Genomic DNA, 17579 nt, shown 5'->3' with positions numbered 1-17579 from the left:
CCAGGCTGCACCACTGCCCTGGTGGCACTTGAGCTGAGGAACCTACCTTGGCCCAGCCTCAGTTTCCCCACCTCCAGAAGAGACTAGTACCCCCTAGCTCCCTCCCTCACACCCTTGTTATGAGGAGCACATAAAATAGCATGTGAAACCACCTTGGAAAACTATAACAGTGAATGACATCAGTATTATTACTTATCTGACATGTGTGACATCTTCTCTCAAAGTGGAACTTCCCAAGGCTGATGTGAGGACGGGAGAGGAGTGGGAGGTCAGCACATTAGCCATTTTATTTGAGAGATGCAGGCACCAATGCACACCTGGGAGTGTCACCTGCGCCAGGGCACAGGGCTGGTTAGTGGCTGAGCCAGAAAGCACCGGCTGGCACATGGTGGGAATTCAGCACGTGGTAGCCTTTATTATTATTCCAACTATAGCATGCTCTCACAAGGCAATCCATTTTGCTACTTATTAATAATATTGATAAAGGGTTATTAATATTGGGGTAGGACTTAGTGCTGAAGAAGAGGGAAATCATAAGCGATGTTGCAGAGGACATTTGTAGATGACCTAATGTCATCTTAACTGCCTCCTCTTCCAGGAAGCCAAAGCTGATCAGGGGCCTTTCCCATATTCTCGACGTGTCTCCTTGTCTCTTGTCCTTATTGCAGACGCTAACCCCAAAGTGCTTCTAGACTATGGGTTCCCTCAGGGCAAGTCAGAGTTGAGTCCACAGTATATAATGTTGACCATGCGAAGCTGTAGTTTTTGTTACAGCTCAGGAATCTGTCTGCTCTTTCTTACATGTTCCTGATCTCTTTGAGCCCAGAGTCTTGGGCCGACATCCTAAAAACCGTAGTTCTCACCCGTTGCTTTATTTACAACCTATATGACTTCAGTCAAATCACTTACCCTCTTTAAACTCCAGTTTTGTCATCTCTAAAAAAATAGGCCATCGATGGAAGGCAGTTTGCCAATAACTGAAATTTACAAATGGGCAAAGCCTTCCACCAAACAATTCCTCGAATAGAAATTCATCTTTCGATACAGTCACGTGCCTCCTACGGAGCTGCCTGCCCACAGCAGGTAGATTCATTACAGCGTTGCTCGTGAAAGTTAGAGTAGAAAGACCGAAATGGGCTTGTTAAACAAATGAATTTATTAGAATAGAATACTGTGTCGCCACAGAAAGAATACTGATACCGAATAATCTCCAAAATATATTACTGAGTGAAGGAAGTTCAAGGTGCATAGCTGTGTAAGGCAAGCTTGCCCTCTGTGTAAAGGAGGGAGACTAGGTGTGTTGGCTTGAAGGGGCATGAAATGCCTCTGGTGGTGTCTCAGGTCCCCGGAGACGGGCTGTGCCAAGGGGCGTGTGGATGGCTGTGGACACAGAGGGTCTTTCCACATACAGACTTTAGGACCTTTTGCATTTTGAACCACGTGGAAATAATCTCTTTTAAAAGAATACCAGCAGAAAGGACAAGGAATAAAGGCCCTGGCCCACTCACTCACCTGGCTGACCCCTGCAGGTTGTGAGGCCTTGGAGCCCAGGGAGGACCCAGGAATATTGTTCCGGCAGCGAGGAGGGTTTCTTTGTCTCCTTTCCGCCTGCTGGCTTCTAGGGTTTTATTGCGTTAGAGCAGTGGTTCTCAACCTTTCTAATGCCGCGACCCTTTAATACAGTTCCTCGTGTTGTGGTGACCCCCAATCATAAAATTATTTTCATTGCTACTTCATAACTAATTTTGCTACTGTTATGAATTGTAATGTAAATATCTGTGTTTTCCGATGGTCTTAGGCGACCCTGCCAGTGCTTCTCAACCTGTGGGTCACATGCCACAGGTTGAGAACCTCTGCTGTAGAGCCTAAGACCATCGGAAAACACAGATATTTACATTACGATTTATTAACAGTAGCAAAATTACAGTTATGAAGTAGCAACAAAAATAATTTTATGGTTGGAGGTCACCACAACATGAGGAACTGTATTAAAGGGTCGCGGCATGAGAACCACTGCGTTCGAGTTAGGAGGGAAATTCCACCTTCGGGACAGTCCCTAGGAGCTGCTGACCAGGCGAGCTGTACTCTGCGGAACTGACTGTCTAGACGTGAAAGCCAGCACTCACCCCGAGCCCTCCCCTGAGACGCCGCGAACCCACCTTCAGCCGTTTATCCCTCAGCATTGGCATCGGTGTGCGGGTCCTCTCTTTAAATCTAAAGTTTTCTGAAAAGTGGAATGTCATTGGAAGAATTAGCGTAAGAGGACATTTATTCATTGGTTCAGTGATGATTGAGTGTTTATTCATGCCAGACACTCAAGTACCTGGACATGTGGGCAAATAAGACAGTCATTGACCTCGATGATAAATATCATAGCGACGACGACGACGACGACGACGACGACGACGACGATGATGATATTTAACACGTTCTGAGGGTTTATTATGTGGCAGGCACTCTTCTAAGCTCTTGGTATGCATTTGCATTGACTTCTTGTAATAAATCTGTGGTAGGCAATGTTGTTATCTCCATTTGTTGGATGAGGAAAGGGAAGCACAGAAATGTTAAGAAACTTGTCCATGATCCCACAGCAGGTAAATGGGCGGTATGTACACGGTGGTTTTCTAGGGAGAGACGGTAGCCGGGAGTTGAGGGTCTGCGGCTGCACGCCTGGAGCGTGCAGAGAGGGTGGTCCAGGAAGACACCAGACAGTCCTCACTCAGGCCGATTCCTGCCCTGCTGATGTTGGAAAGGGCTCATGGCTGCACAAGTTTGAAGGAGGCAAGAGAGAGACTCAAGAGAGCAGTAAATCGCATGGACACCAGCCAGGGTGACGGGTGGGCCCAGCAAACAGAGGAGGTCAGCCTGGGGAAAGGGCCGGGGCTGAGTCAGATCCTTGAGGCTGCAAAGAAGCAAGTTTTACTTAAGACCAGCCTGAGGGTTGGGCCCAGGCCTCCCGGAGACCAACGGAAATGAGAGACATCAATCTGTCTTTGGCAGCAACGTGGACGTTGAGCAAGCGAGCAAGGAAGGATCGGCTACCCAAGGCGTCAGCCAACTTGGGAGGGAGACAGGAGCGGCCTGCAAAGCCCTGAATCATGCCCCAAAGTTGAGTTCAGCCAAGTCGGATGGAATTGGGAATACAAGGCATCGGGCCTGGCCAGTGTCCCCCGTCTCTTCCTAAGAGGGTCTGAGTTGGATTGGCTTCCAGGCCAGAGCCCATGAGTTCGGACCAGTCAAAGGGCCCTTCTCCAGCCGCACCCCCTCCTCCTGCAGATTTGGATGGGGAAGGGGGGCTGGCTGGTCCCTTCCTACAGTGCCCACTGGAGCATGGAATGGAGCCCTGAATAATAGCTTCATTCACTTTCCAAGTTCTCTCTGGCTGAAGTGCCTGCGAGGAAAGCCAGCCTCCCTCCCTCCGCGGGCTCTTCTAGGAACCGGGAGGCGGGAGGGAGGAAGCTGGAAGGGGCTGGGACTAGGGCTAAGCGGACTCACCTGTCACCAAGTCACAGAGCCAGACCTGCAGCACTCAGCTGGGGTCTGGGGGTGGAGTCTGGGGGGAGGGTGGTAGGAGGGAAATGGGCTTTAGTCTATTCTAGAAGAAAATGAAGCCTGCTCTCTTTTTCTCCCCTGATTAGCATTTTTATTGCGTCCCTCCTATTTGCTCTGCCTGGTCATAATTAAATACTGCCCATGGTGTCTCGTCTATCTTGGTAATGTTCTCCTGGGCACCGATGAATTGGATTTGCTTTATGGCCTCGCTCCGTTGGTAGAAAACAAGTCCTGTGCCCTTCCTGGCAGGGCGGTCACCCAGGAGGGGGTCCAGCATGGGGGTCAGGGGCCTCCTCAGTGAGTCACAGGTCCCTGGAAGGAAAATGAACAGGCACCCAGTCTTCTATGCTCAGTGCAGCCCCCAGAGAGATGACCCAGGGTATTAGGTGCTGCCTCTGTTCCGCTTGGGAAGGTGAATAAGATGGTCATTGACCTTAATAAGCATCAGAGTGGTGAAGATGGAGAATATGGAGATGATGGTGATGATGAGGCTGGTGATGATATGTAACACGTTCTGGGGGTTTATTATGTGACAGGCACGCTTCTAAGCTCGTGGTATGCATTGAGTTTGCATTGAATTCTTGTAACAAATCTGCGGTAGGTAATGTTGTTATCTCCATTTGTTGGATGAGGAAAGGGAAGCACAGAAATGTTAAATAACTTGTCCAGGATCCCACAGCAGCGGCTGGTGATGACTCCAGCAGGTTAGAAGGAAGGGATGGGGACGGGGATGTGGCTCTCAAGGACGGACTCTAGACTTTGGGCCAGGACGCCAGACAGGGCCCTGAGGCTGGTTCTAGTTCCCACGCTCCTCTCTAACTCACCACCGTCCTCTCCATCTCATGGTCATGGCCGGGGCTGCAGTCCCTCAGGCCCCCTCCTCTGTGTCCTCGCCTCCTGAGCCCTCCTTGGCCTGCCCCTCCTTTGCCTGCCCTCTGACTTCCCTCCTCCCCGTCCCACCCCTGGGTCCTCAGTGGCATCAGTTCTGTTTCCAAGGAGCGGCCTTACATTCCCCACCTTCCCCCACCTCTGCTCTGTGACCAGAGCCCGGCTTTCTCCTCTCATCTCCAACTTGGATGAATTTGCACTTGAACCTTCTCATCTAGACTATTGATATCCGGTGGTTCTCAAAAAGTGGTCCTCAGACTAGCAGCATCACATTGCATTTCAGATCTTGTTGGAAATACAAACGCCTGGGCCCCACCTTGGACCAAATATGGTAGAAACTCCGGGGTGGGGCGCGGTGATCTTTATTTTACAGGATCCCTGAGGCACTCGGGTTTGAGATCCACGGCTCCCCACCCGTGTTCCACAGCTTCCTCTCAGCAGCGTCTTCCTGAAGCCCCACCATGTATGCGCTTGCCTTCTCCCACCAGCCCCTCCAGGCCACTCCGCCTTCCAGAAGGATAGACACTGCCTGACCACTCTCAGGGCGCAGTGCTCGCCTCCTCTTCAACCTCCCCCCCGCTCCCCCCCTCCCCCCGCCCCGCGCCTTCTCCAGGGCAGGGTCTTCTCTCATGAGCTCAGGTGTCACCTCTATGCCAATGCTTCCCATGTGCGCGTTTCTAGCAAGCAGCCCTCTCCCCAGAGCTAGAAATACTCCTCCTCCTGCCTGTAGGTCATGTGACCCAGACTCTTCAGCCACGTTACCCCACCCATGCCACACAGAGCTCCTGCATGCTGACGTCCATTCCCTGCCCTGACACTGCTACGCACATAAGCTCCTCTGGCTTTCACGTCTTCCAACACTTGCTTCTCCCTGCCTCCCCCCCACACCCCACAACCAATCACGTCACCGGGGTTCACAGACTGCTGCTCCCCTTCTCCGCTGGCTCTGCCTTCATCGCTGGTTCAACAGCCCAGCCCCCATCTCCCACTTGCACCCTCCCTTCTAGCTCTGCCAGAGTCGTTCTGCTAAAACACAGGTCCTGCCTCAGTAACCCCTCGTGGCCTGTGGATACAACCCAACGTGGCTTTCTGTCATCTCGCCCAGCTGGCCTGGCCTGCTGTCTCCCGCGCTCCCCTGGCTCAGCCCACACTCCCACCTGCTGCTCATTTCCACTGCTCCGTGCTCCTGCTCATGCTCTTGTCTTTGCACCGAGTAACTTCTGCCTCCAGAACTTCTCACCCTTAAAAACGCTCCTCAGCCCACCCGCCCGTGTGCACTCTTCCTGGGCACCCGCCCTCTTCTCCTAGCTCTGGGCTCCCAGGGTGCATTGCTCCTGCCCCCAGTGCTTTGCACCCTGGGCTCTGCCTAGTTGTCATCCTTTCAGATCGTGAGCTCCTCAAGGTCTCCTCTGTGTCCGTCTTCGTCTTCCCAGCCCAGAGCCCAGTGCCTGGCGCACAGTTGAAGCTACATAAACATTCTCCTCGCCTGCTTCAGCCAGCGGTTCCCTCACAGGCTGACACCTGCGCACACACAGCCGCCCGCAATCTACTGTCGCCCCTCTGCCCCACCCTTCTCATCCCGGCACAGCGATGGGAGAGCTCCTCACACCTACACACCCTCAGGCAGCTTTGGCATCGCATCAGAAATCCTCCTGCATTAAAACGGATAGAAGGAACGCCTAAGATTTGCCCCTCAAGTCCCACCCAGCGACGGTCCGTTCTGCTTCCAGCTCAGTCTGCTGAACCTCCTCCAACAGAGAAAGAAGGAATGGGAGTTTCCCACAATTCCTAGTCTCCCTGTCAGTGCCTGACCCTGGCTGGCCATTCCCCTGAAATCCCAGCCTTTTGGCCACATGGGAACGTGCTGTTAGGGGCTTTTCTGGGGGCCCTGGATCCTGAGCTGTCCCCGGAGAGACCACCTCACAAACAGCAGTGCCCAGGACACAGTCAGCTGGGTGTTTGTTGAATGAGAAACAAAATGCTGAGGAAGGAAAGAGGCTCTCAGAGTGCCTCTCCCCCGACCCCCCAGCCCTGTGTCACCAGTCCTGGCCTGACAGTTCCACGCTCTGCAGGAGGGCAAGACGGCAACGAGGAAGATGGAGAGAGATGGGAGGGAGCATTTCTCCATGGTCGTCCTCTGCTGGCCCATGAGGAGGGCATCTGAATGAAGAGAAACACGCAGGCCCCCCAGGCACCAAGCCTCCTCCTTCCTGCCCTCAGCCCTGGGCTCCTGCCCTCCCAGGCTTCGGGCAGAAAGGGAGACAGACTCGCTTGGAGACAACTTTAAGTGAATTCAATTACCATAGCAACCAAAACCACCCGAATGGGGATTAGGCTCCAGACAGCAGCGAGCCAGGCATCCAAGAGAGGCAGCAATCCACAGGCCGTGGCTGTGGGAATAGTGACCGGGACTGGGGGGCTGGGAGGACACCGCCCTCAGCTACCCAGCACCCCCATTCACCTGCACTTTCGGGGGCTCCTCGGAGCTCTCACCTGCCGAGGAGCAGACGCCCATCCCTGCCGGGAGCTGGAGAGGCCTGGAAGGGGTGTGGGGCTTTGAGCTCCGTTTCCTCCCCACTTGTGTGCTCCGTGGCTGGCAGGGTGCGTCAGCCTCGGCCCCTCCCCGCAGAGCGATACCTAAGAGTATGGGCTCTGGACTCAGGCTGGTTTCAAGGCCCAGCTCTGCTAACCATCCTGAGCAAATGGCTGACTTTCTCTGTGCCTTGGGCTTTTCAACTGATACATGGAGACGACAGTATCTGTTTCACAGAAGTGCCGTAAGGACTGAAAAATAGGGATGCGTATAAGGCGTCTGCGCAGTGCGTGGCACATAACGCCAGGGCTTGTTGTCACTGTGTCACTGGTGGTGTCATTAATTCGTGGTGATGACAACGATGACGATGATGATGATGACAATGGCTCCAGTCCCACCTGGCCCGCGTCTTTTCCCTGCTGTGAGCACCACCTTTGCCAGATGGAGGCGCCCAGCCTGAGGGAGGCAGGAAAGATGCCCAGGAGGCCGACTAGCTGGTCACAATGGTCAGCTCCCTCCTGCCCCAGAAGCCAGTCAGAAACCCAGAGGGACTGCGCAGGCCACCTGGCAAATGACCAAACGCCCTGCTCTCTGGGGCCTTCACCTGGGCCAGCCAGCTGTGCTCAGCCAGCTGTGGTCAGCCTGGGGAATCTCAGTTAAGGGCAGAACCCCAAATGGTCTCCTTCGTCTACTCATTTTGCCCCAAAATGATCTTCAGCCCAAAAGAGCTGTTGCTTTCCCCAAAGGTGGCGCCCTCATCTGTAAAATGGGGATAAGGTTAAGGCCGATGGCAGGGAAATAACAGACCTGTTCATGCAGGGCTGAGGACGGACGCAGGCACTGCTTTTATGGCCCTTTCTCGTGTGTGGGCTTATTTCCCATGCGACCCAGGAGCGTCCAGAGGGCAGAGATGATCCTTCTTCATGATGCGAAGGCCTTGGGACGGGGCTGGGGAAGGTGTGCCCGGCCCACCTGCAGGGTCGCACTCATTCATCCCACAAGCATTTCTGAGCACCTGCGATGGTCAGACCTTGTGCAGCTGCCACAGAAGCCAAGACAGATAAGACTCAGGAGCTCAGGCTGGTGATGAAGGAAGACCTCAGAGGAAGTCACCAGGAGGGGGAGGCGCAGTGAGGACGCGTGGGGCGGTGGGCTGGGCGTCAGAGAGGACTGGCATCTGGGCTGGGCTGGAAGAGGGGGTACATCTGCCCAGTGGAGGAGGAGGACGGACTCGGCAGGCAGAGAACAGCCGGTACAAAGAGGGAGTGCGAAAGGGCTGGTGCGCTGGGGGAGGTGGGAAGTTGAGGGATGATAAAGCGTGGGTGTGCGTGTGTGAGTTTGTGCGCGCGCGCACACATACATGCTTGGTAGGGGGCGATAAGGAGGGTGGAGAGGAGATGGCAGGGGGTGAGACCAGCAGTTTCCTCTCCTCTTATCTCGCAGGAGATCGGCAGTTCTATCTTCCTGTGGATACTGTGGCCTGCGGTGCTGGAATTTGTTCAGCCTCATTTTGGAAACTTATTCCCCTCCAACCACGGGAAGTGTTGAGCCTGTCTGAGGAAGCCCTGTCTATTTCCTAGGGTCAGCATTGCTTGAAGGTCTCAGATGTCCCCACAGACAGCTTCCTCCAGCCCAGGATACACAGCTCTGTCTGGAAAGGGGGCTGAGAGGGAACTCTGCCCACCCCTCTGTCCAGGAAGGCTGCCCTTGCACCCCAGCCGGCTCTGCTTGCGTTCCCCCAGACAGGCACGGCCACCCGGCTGGGCAGCACAGCCTGACCTGAAACCCTCCTGGCTGCTCCATCCAACCAGTCAGAGTCCTGATCACGTTCGTCTCCAGCATATTCCTCTCACGCCCCTCTCTCCATGCCCAGCTCCACGGCCCTGGCTGAGCCCCTCATCCTCTCTTTCCTGCTAATTGGTCCCCCTGCTTCCCATCTGGTCCTCCTCAAATCCATCCTCCACACGGCTGGCTGGAGAGGTTCGTCCAGCACCGATCTGACTGCGTCCGCGTGTGTCTGGGCCCTCGGGCAGCCCCTGCGGCCTGCAGGCTGGAGCCCAGCTCCTGGGCGTGTTTCCCAGCCTTGGCGTGCCTGCCTCTGGCCTCGCACTCTGGGCACCCCTGAGCTCACTCACACCCTGCTGTCTTGGCTGTCTGGTGTCCACTTCACCCCCTCGGTCACTTGGCTGTTTCCTTGGCCTCTTTCCACACGCAGCTCAGATGCCATCTCCTCTAGCACCCCATCACACAGCGGGCTTTGTCACTGCCCTAGCTGTGGGACACTCGCCTCCAACTCTTCAGCTGAGAAGTGATAATACATCTACCTGAGATCGTTTTGAGAATTTGCAAATCCAGCCTCCCCTCAGCCCTCAGGCTTCAGTGACCCCCCAACGAGGTTTAGTAGCCTGACCCCCGTGCAGGGGTCTGAGGAGGCAGGGCCTGTGCCCACCTCGCTCACCACCAAATGTCCAGCACAGAAACGCGTGCATGCTCAGTAAGCGTGTGTTAAATTAATGGACGGTGTGTTGAGCTAATGCTATTGGATGAAGACCTGTTCATTCGATGTAAATGTTTATTAAGTGCCAGGCTCTGCCCCAGGATTCCCCTGCTAATATTTAGGTGGGATGGGGGTGTTGCGGATAAGAAAAAGCATACTCACATCTCCTGGGCGAAACGGCACCTTGAGTTGGGACTTCAGCTCCATAGCATGTGAACAGGGAGAAGTGGGAAGCAAACGCAATCTTCCTGGGAAAACAGTCTGTAAGTCGCTCCCCCTCACACGCTTCCCTCGCCACCGTCCCACCACTCCGAGCAGCGCTGGGCTTGGCTGAGAAGGCTGTGTGTTTCCTTTTTTGTCCATTTCAGGAATCTGTAGCAAAGAGCCAGCCTCTACCATTGAACCTGTATTTGCAAAATAACTCAGGCATTAGTTAAAATGTCACGCGCTTACCACTTTGGGGGTTCCCGTCTGTCTGGGTGGGAAGAGCGCCCGTGGAGCCATCAGAGAGGACGAGACATTTTCTAACTCCTTTAAGCATGTGGTTGTTTGGGGATTGTTTTTTTCACACGGAGCCTGGCTGTCTCCATTTTTTATGACTCTGGGCATGATTTAACACATACACTGAAAAAAATGGAAGAACAACTTCTTAAATTCGCAGCGAATGTATTGTTCAATAGATTTGATTTACTAGGTAGGAGCCCTGGAAGAGCCGCCGTGGCGATTTATCGTGCTGTTGTCTCAGGATTTGGAGTCCAGCCCCTCTGCCTGCCCTGACCCCCGTAAAAACCACCCGTGGAGGGAAGGCCCACGGGGCACGGGGGCGCCGGCTGGGGTTGTAGCTGCCACACCCTAGCCTGAGAGCAGGATGACGAGACCGTGGCAGGTAGGAAGGGGGGAGAGGGCTTGTTTCGTGGATTTAGTGGCATTTGTTCTGAGCAGGTGGTTGGGATCAAGGAGCAGAGTTCTCTGGGCATCGAGGCTTGTGATTTACAGGGACCACTTGTCTCCCTGGTGACTGCAGGGAGTTAAATGGATGGGAAGCAGGTGTGCACATGTGTGTGCACGTGCGTGTATATGTATATGTGGGTGCGTGCATGTGTGTATGCATATGTGGGTGCACACATGTGTGCACGTGTACATGTATGTGTGTGTGCGTGTTTGGAGGGGAGAGAGAAACCTAGACTCATAGTTTAGAGGGATTAAGAAGGATTAGTCTCTTCAGAAAAACCTCCTCAAGATGGCTTTGCTTTTGATTCCTAAAGCAACTGCAAGCATCTCCTCCTGCTCCCCGGGAAGACTGGGAAGTGTGGAAAGTTCTGTAGCGGGTGGGGCAGGTGGCCAAGGGCTGCGAGGAGGAGACTGTCCCAGGCTGAGGGGCGGGGAAGTACTGTCCCAGGGAGACGTGCTTCCAAGCTTAGCCTAAGGCTTGGCTAAGCAGAGGTGAGGGGCAGGAGTCCCTGCAGAAGGAACAGCCTGAGCAAACACTCGGGGATAAAAGAACAGCCGGCAGTTTTCAGATGGGCAGCACTCTCCATGTGGCCAGAGCACAAGGTTCCAGGGGCCCAGGAGGAAAAAGTGGGAGGCAGCAGAAGTAAACAAGCGTTCGAAACAGGAGACATGTCAAGGGATGTCTGCTTAACTTGGAGGGGATTTATAGGAGGATTTCAGCCAAGGGGCGACATGGTGGGGTTTGTGTTTTGCAAAGATGGACTGAAGTACTGGCCTCCTTGGCTGGGCTTCCATTTCTGGAAAATCCCCTGGGCACCCCCAGCCCAGGCCAGGAAGCACGGCCCCAGGACCCCTGCCAGTGTCTTGGCTTCCGATGCTCAGCACCTGCAGACGCGGCCCAGTGAGGCAGGCGGGGCTCATTCTGTGTGGGGAGGTCATGGCAAAGCCTGCTGCCAGTGAGGACAAGAGGACCTCAAGATTACAGCTGGAGAGTTACCTGGAGGAGGAGGAGGATGGACCCAGTGTCTGGGTAAGGGGAGAGGCCTGTGAGGCCAGAGGCATCCTGATTGCTAGCACCACCCCAGCTTTTCGGGAGAGGTGCATTGTGAATGCCAGGTCTACCGAAGACAGCAAGGTCCAGTGGAAATTCCCATGATGGGAAATGTTCTCCATCTGTACTGTCCACTGTGACAGTCATTAGCCACAGGTGGCTATTGAGCACTTGTATGTGACCAGTGCAGTTAAGAAACATTTTAAAATTTTAGTTACTATCATTTTAGTTTGGATTAAAATAGCCTTACATGGCAAGTGGCTACTATATGAGACACAAAATCAAAAATGTGAGATCCTCGCAGACAGTTCTGTCAAATGCTGAACATGTAGGAGAGTCTTATAAGCAGTTCTCATGTCTTGTGCCTGAAGGCAGTGTGGTGCAGGGTAAGTCTTTGAATGTTGGCGTAGTCAAACTTATGGTTTATATCCCATCTGTGCCACTGTATTGGTCAGGGTAGGACTACTGCATTAACACACATCAGTTTTCAGTGGCTTCGCATAATAAATAAGAACAAAATAAAAGTTTACCTTTTTACTCATTTCACAGACCAGTAAAGGTTAGGAGGGGTCTCGGATCCACATAGTCACCCAAGGAACCAGGCTTATTCCTTTTTTTCCTTGAAATTCTCTCCATTCAGCCAGTGGATGGAGAAAGAGCATGCAGGATTGCCCTGAATGTTTTTAAGGGACTGGCTTATATTACCTTGACCAGAATTTAGTCACATGGCCAAACCTAGCTGCAAGGGATCCTGGGAAATGTGCTCTTGCTATGCTCATGAAAAAGAGGAATTCAATTTGGTTAGCATCTACTCAGTCTCTGCCACAGGGACCTACTAGCTGTGTGATCTTAAGCCTTAAATTTCTTATTTGTCAGATGGGATAAAAATAAGAATTGGTGAAGGTTAAATGTGAAAAGTGCTGAGTCCAGTTGAGATTCATGAATATGATTCTTGCCTCTCCGTTTGGGTCTCATTTCAATTATTGGGCAGCAGCCCTACTAACATTAAAAAACTTGCACATGTAGGCACCACTGCATGGCATTTTATGCTTGCCCCTTTCTCCCCAAGGAGCAGGACTGACTTGGGGCAGAATTCAGTAAACCCTTAAACTTGCCTAACCCAAGGACTACCTCTGGGAAGATAGAAAGGAACTTTTCCCTGGAGAGATGGGTTTTGTTGGCCTTAAGGAGGGTGCAATTATTGAAATATTTACAGATGAAATTCTATGGCATCTGAAATTCGCTTCAAAATTATTGGGGAGAGGGGTGCTAGTGAATAGGGGTAAGATAAAACATGGTTGGCCTGAGTTGGTAATTATCAAAGCTAAAGGATGGGCTCACGGGGGTGTATCACACAGTTCTCTCTTCTTTTGTATGTCTGAAATTTTCCATAATGAAGAATTTTTAAAGGGCCATGAGGATTCTTTTTAACGAGGCTTTGCAGAGAAATCCAGAAACCTCTTATGACCTTGCAGTTTGGGGACAGAAGATGGACGGTCTTTGTTTACTTGTTGACTCACCAAAGCAATTAGCAGTTTTGCAGCTGGGTGTCCCTCAAACCCAGTGAGGCAGAAACACCCAGCCCCAGCCTTGAGCTCTGAAGCAAAAATCCACTTGAATATAAGCATCATAGGTGTGCAGAGCTGGGAGGGGCCTTGGCACTCATGAGCTGTGTCTGTTTACCAAGAGGATGATGGTACAAAAAAATGGTGCACAAATCCCCCTATTACAATGCTTTTGCGAAGGTTGGAGACTTGATTTTCTAGCTGCAGAATTCAGAAACAGCCCATGTTGGTGTTTATAGTTGCATTAATGGGGCCGGTTTTCTGAGTGGACAGTGACTGTGGAGTTGGGAAGAGCCTCCATTACTCTGATGGGTACCTAAAATCCTACTCTATTTTATTGCTTTGGCTTAAGGCTGTGGTCTGTTAAAATGTGAATACTGTATCTCTGGACAGGATAGTCACTTATACTTTAGTTTAAATGATCTTAACAGTTCTTGCTAAGCAGGAGGGACTGGGGAGAGATAGGCACTTGAAGCTTAAGGCTACAGAAGTGGGGTGCCACAGGATGGAGAGGAGCTAATAGAAAAATGTATTGGCTTGGGGGGTCATGTTTTGAAGGCTTAATAATATCATGATTTTATTTGTACTTACTAACAGAAATGCCTGGAACATATTACTGCCCATTAGGTAAAGGCAGACTACTGCTAAAAAAAAATGTATATACAGATAAACTTCTCTGATTTCACACATTTCTGAGTATGAACAATAACTACATGGAAACACTTGAGTGACCTTCCTAAACTTCCTCAAAACAAGCACTGTAGAGAGCTGTGCCCAAGATTTAAAAGAGCTAGTTTTGAACACATGTAAACTCATTTGCAATATTATAGCAGCCAATGTTTTTTAAATATGTTTTTATTGATTTCAGAGAGGAAGGGAGAGGGAGAGAGAGAGAGAAACATCAATGATGAGAGAGAATCCTTGATCGACTGCCTCCTGCACGCCCCCAACTGGGGATTGAGCCCGCAACCCGGGCATGTGTCCTTGATCCGGAATCGAACCTGGAACCCTTGAGTCTACAGGCCAATGCTCTGTCCACTGAGCCAAACCGGCTAGAGCGCAGCCAATATTTTTATTTATAATTGCATATGAGACGTCCTATATACTTTCTCTAAGTCAATCCTCACAAACCCTATGAGTCAGTGCCATCATTAGAACCAATTTCACAGGAAGTTGAAGATCAGAGAAGTAAAGAGGCTTACCCAAGGTCACACGACTTGTAAATTAAAGTCAAGATTTGAAGCCAGGTCTATCCCAAGCCCATGTTCTCGCCACTAAGCCTTTACTGTCCCAGGTTAGTCATGTGGGTTTCACACAATTTTAAACTTCCAGTCCAGTAAGCTTTGGTTTGAGCATCTCTTTGAGCCAAGCCAGGGTTCTGGCTAATGGGCTTTGACAGGCTCCCACGCTGGTTTTATGGGCAGGCACAGTCACAGCTGCAGGCGATCCAGGTGCATTGCCCACTGACCACATCCTGGCTGTTCCCAAGAAGCTGATATTCTGGGGATGTGATTGACATTCCGCCAGAAAGGAAAGGAAAGAGTTCCCTGAAAACTAATCTAGTTCAAGAGAAGATCACTGACTAGGTCTCTGCAAGCAGCATCAACTGAGGCTCATATTGTAGAGCTGAAAAAGGCTGAAGGAGAAAGGTGTCTTTGGGGCTCTTTTCATCCAGGATCAGCCCCAAATCGAACACCCTCATCCTTTCTCTCTGTCCTCATGCCGGCCCTTAAGACCAATCATCTAGGACCTGGAGGTTGACCAGTTGACAAATGTATTGCACATTCTCAATTACACACCGTCAAGGGAGCTATGTGAATGAAAGCTGAGATAATTCCTAATACAAATTTATCGAGTATCCGCGATGTGCCACGCACTGAGCTAACACTTTCAGAGCTGGCTAAGAAATGGCCCTTGCCTTACCCAGCGTAAAGCCAGAGAGCGAGACCACGATGCAAACAACTAAGGTAATAAGAACTGTGTTTGAGGAATGAGGAGGGACTGTGGAAGCCCAAGTGGGGAATGGGGGTGGACTTTACCAATACGTCTCATGTGGCCTTTGGGCTGGGTATTAAAAATTTCAGGTCAAGTGGAAGTTCGCTCGGAAGACAGAAGCAAATAGGAAGTGGTGGAGGGTATTTCTGGAAGATGGTACAGCATGAACAGAGGCACGAAGGTGTGAAGCATGTGCTCTGGTTGGGTAACAGAGAAAAGGTCTCTGTGCTAGGAAGAAAGGTGTGTGCATGGGTGGAAGAAGGTAAGGCCAGAAAGGAAGCGAGGGAGACGACATGATTGGAACAGGATATTTTAGAGTGAACAGTCTACACTGCAGAAGGTTGCGGGAGGGTGGTGAGATGAAACCAAGAAGTGGCTGTGTACAAAGGTGGAGGTGCACCTGGATAGTGAGGGAGAGCTCAGGAAGGGGTTGTCAGCATCAGAGTGAACTTGAAACTAGTGGATTCCATCAGCTCTCCGGGGAAAAGGACAGATGAAGAAACAGAGGACAGGGACAGCCCCGGGAAGCATCAGTGCACAAGGCAAGGAGCCGCCAGAGGAGAGCAAAGTGACTGCGGCCTCCAGCCACCCTCCTGCAGACTGTCACTGGCAAAGCACTGAACAAATGGTGGGGCTGTTCTTCTTCCTTCTAGTGCCTGTGTCCTCTTCTCAGTCTTGCTTTCCTTCCTCCCTTCCCTCCTCTTCCTTCCCCTCACCTCTCCCTGTGAGGGATGTCTTGATGAGCAGAAAGCCCCCACTGGAACTCTGCCTCCCCAGATCCTGCCTGGGTTGGAGCATGTGTCCGGATGGCAAAGGTTTCCTGCAAAGACTGACTTTTGGGAGCTCCACGGGAGCCACCGATTTTGACCACCTCTCATTTGTTATAACTGGTCCAAGCATTTTGACTAATGCAGTGACCACCTAGACCTCCCAGATGGGGTGAAGGTGGCAAGAAGTGAGGGCTCCCGCACTTCCTCAGCAAGGACCAGGTGCATCTGATGGTTGTGAGAGTCCAGCCATCAGGGGCACCGATACTGGACAGTACCTCCTGGCCTGGCCAAACTGGACAATCTGGGCCATACCCAGCATGCAAACCCCTGATCTTCTGAGACCAGGGCAAAGCTTTTCAGCATTGCCACCACCACCACCCGCCTCACCTTGGGAAACCAGAGAAAGCCCAGGCACCCCTCAGCTTTGGGATTCCTCAGGAAGACCTCACCTTGAAGAGAACTCAGAGGGTCCAGCGCCAGCCTGGACACACTGGGCCCCACCCTGTCCAACCTCTGAAGGCCAAACACAGGAGAGCCCAGCAGAGCCATGTCAAGAGCGTTCTCTTAGGGCAGACCTTCTCTGTGACATCTGACCCTCATCTGACTGAGGGGCCATTCTGTTCTCAGAAGAGAATATACCAATAGCCCAGGGGAGAGGCAAGAGGGAGGGTTCAGAGCTTCATGCTGGGTGTACGGCCTGGGATGCCTCCCCGTGCACCATCCCCTTTCAGGTTTCCCAGCCATAAAGTGGTGGTAATATCTCCAGTGCAGGGTTATTGGAGACCCAGCAAGGAGTTCAGAATTTGGTGGCCCCTCCACTCACAAGAGCAATGCCAAGACCAGTACAATCCAGGCATTCACACTGTCACTTTGGATTCCTTGGAGAGCCTTCCGATGCATAGGCATTTAGAGCCCCCTCCTGTTAGTGACTTCCTGGATCCCTAGATGTGTGACCTTGGAGAAGCCACTTAACCTCTCTGTACCTTCATTAGATGCTCAGGGACTAAGGCCACTGAGTAAATGTTCATGTGGTCCGGCGTGGGCAGAGGGATGGGAGGCAATGGCAGGATCCACTTGAGAGGGCACCAAGGCCCAGGGGAGGCTCAGGGAGACTGGGAGGCCACCCCTACTGAGTCTCTCATGGATCACTCTCCTTACTTTCTGTGGTGAGGTAAATAAGGGAAAGCAGTCCATATGGTAAATTGGCCCCTAGGAAATGCCCTAGGGGCTTCTGGAAGGGCCCAGCCTCTTCCTTATCCCCATCCCTGTGGTTCTCTCTCTATTTTGTCATCAGAAGTCTCTCTCTTCTGGGGCTTAGAGAATCAACTATCTCCACAAGGTGAACTTGACCCATTGTAGGCTGTGGCATTTTTATAGCCATACTAGAGGCCCGGTGCATGAAATTTGTGCATGGGGGGGGAGGGGTGTCCCTCAGCCTAGCCTGCACTCTCTCCAATCTGGGACCCCTCGGGGGATGTCTAACTGCCGGTTTAGGCCCAATCCCACAGGCCTAAACCAGCAGTCGGACATCCCTCTCACAATCTGGGACTGCTGGCTCCTAACCACTCGCCTGACTGACTGCCTGATTGCCCCTAACCTGCTCTGTCTGCCTGCCTGATCGCCCCCTAACCGCTCCCCTGTCAGCTTGATTGACACCTAACTGCTCCCCTGCCGGCCCAATCACCCCCAACTGCCCTCCCCTGCAGGCCTGGTCCCCCCCAACTGCCCTCTCCTACAGGCCCGGTTGCCCCCAACTGCCCTCCCCTGCTGGCCCGAT

The 17579-nt window shown here is 52.2% G+C and overlaps 1 protein-coding gene across 1 annotated transcript in view; it reads left to right on the top strand.

Annotated features, from left to right (window-relative positions):
• KCND3 (potassium voltage-gated channel subfamily D member 3) overlaps positions 1–17579 on the top strand; it is a 174629-nt gene that overhangs the window by 19156 nt on the left and 137894 nt on the right. The window lies entirely within an intron of this gene.

Source organism: Cnephaeus nilssonii, assembly GCF_951640355.1.
Source record: "Cnephaeus nilssonii genome assembly, chromosome: 21".
In the NCBI taxonomy this organism is placed as follows: domain Eukaryota; kingdom Metazoa; phylum Chordata; class Mammalia; order Chiroptera; family Vespertilionidae; genus Cnephaeus; species Cnephaeus nilssonii.
The sequence above is the reverse complement of the archived record's forward strand: the minus strand, read 5'-3'. Positions and strand labels throughout refer to the sequence as shown.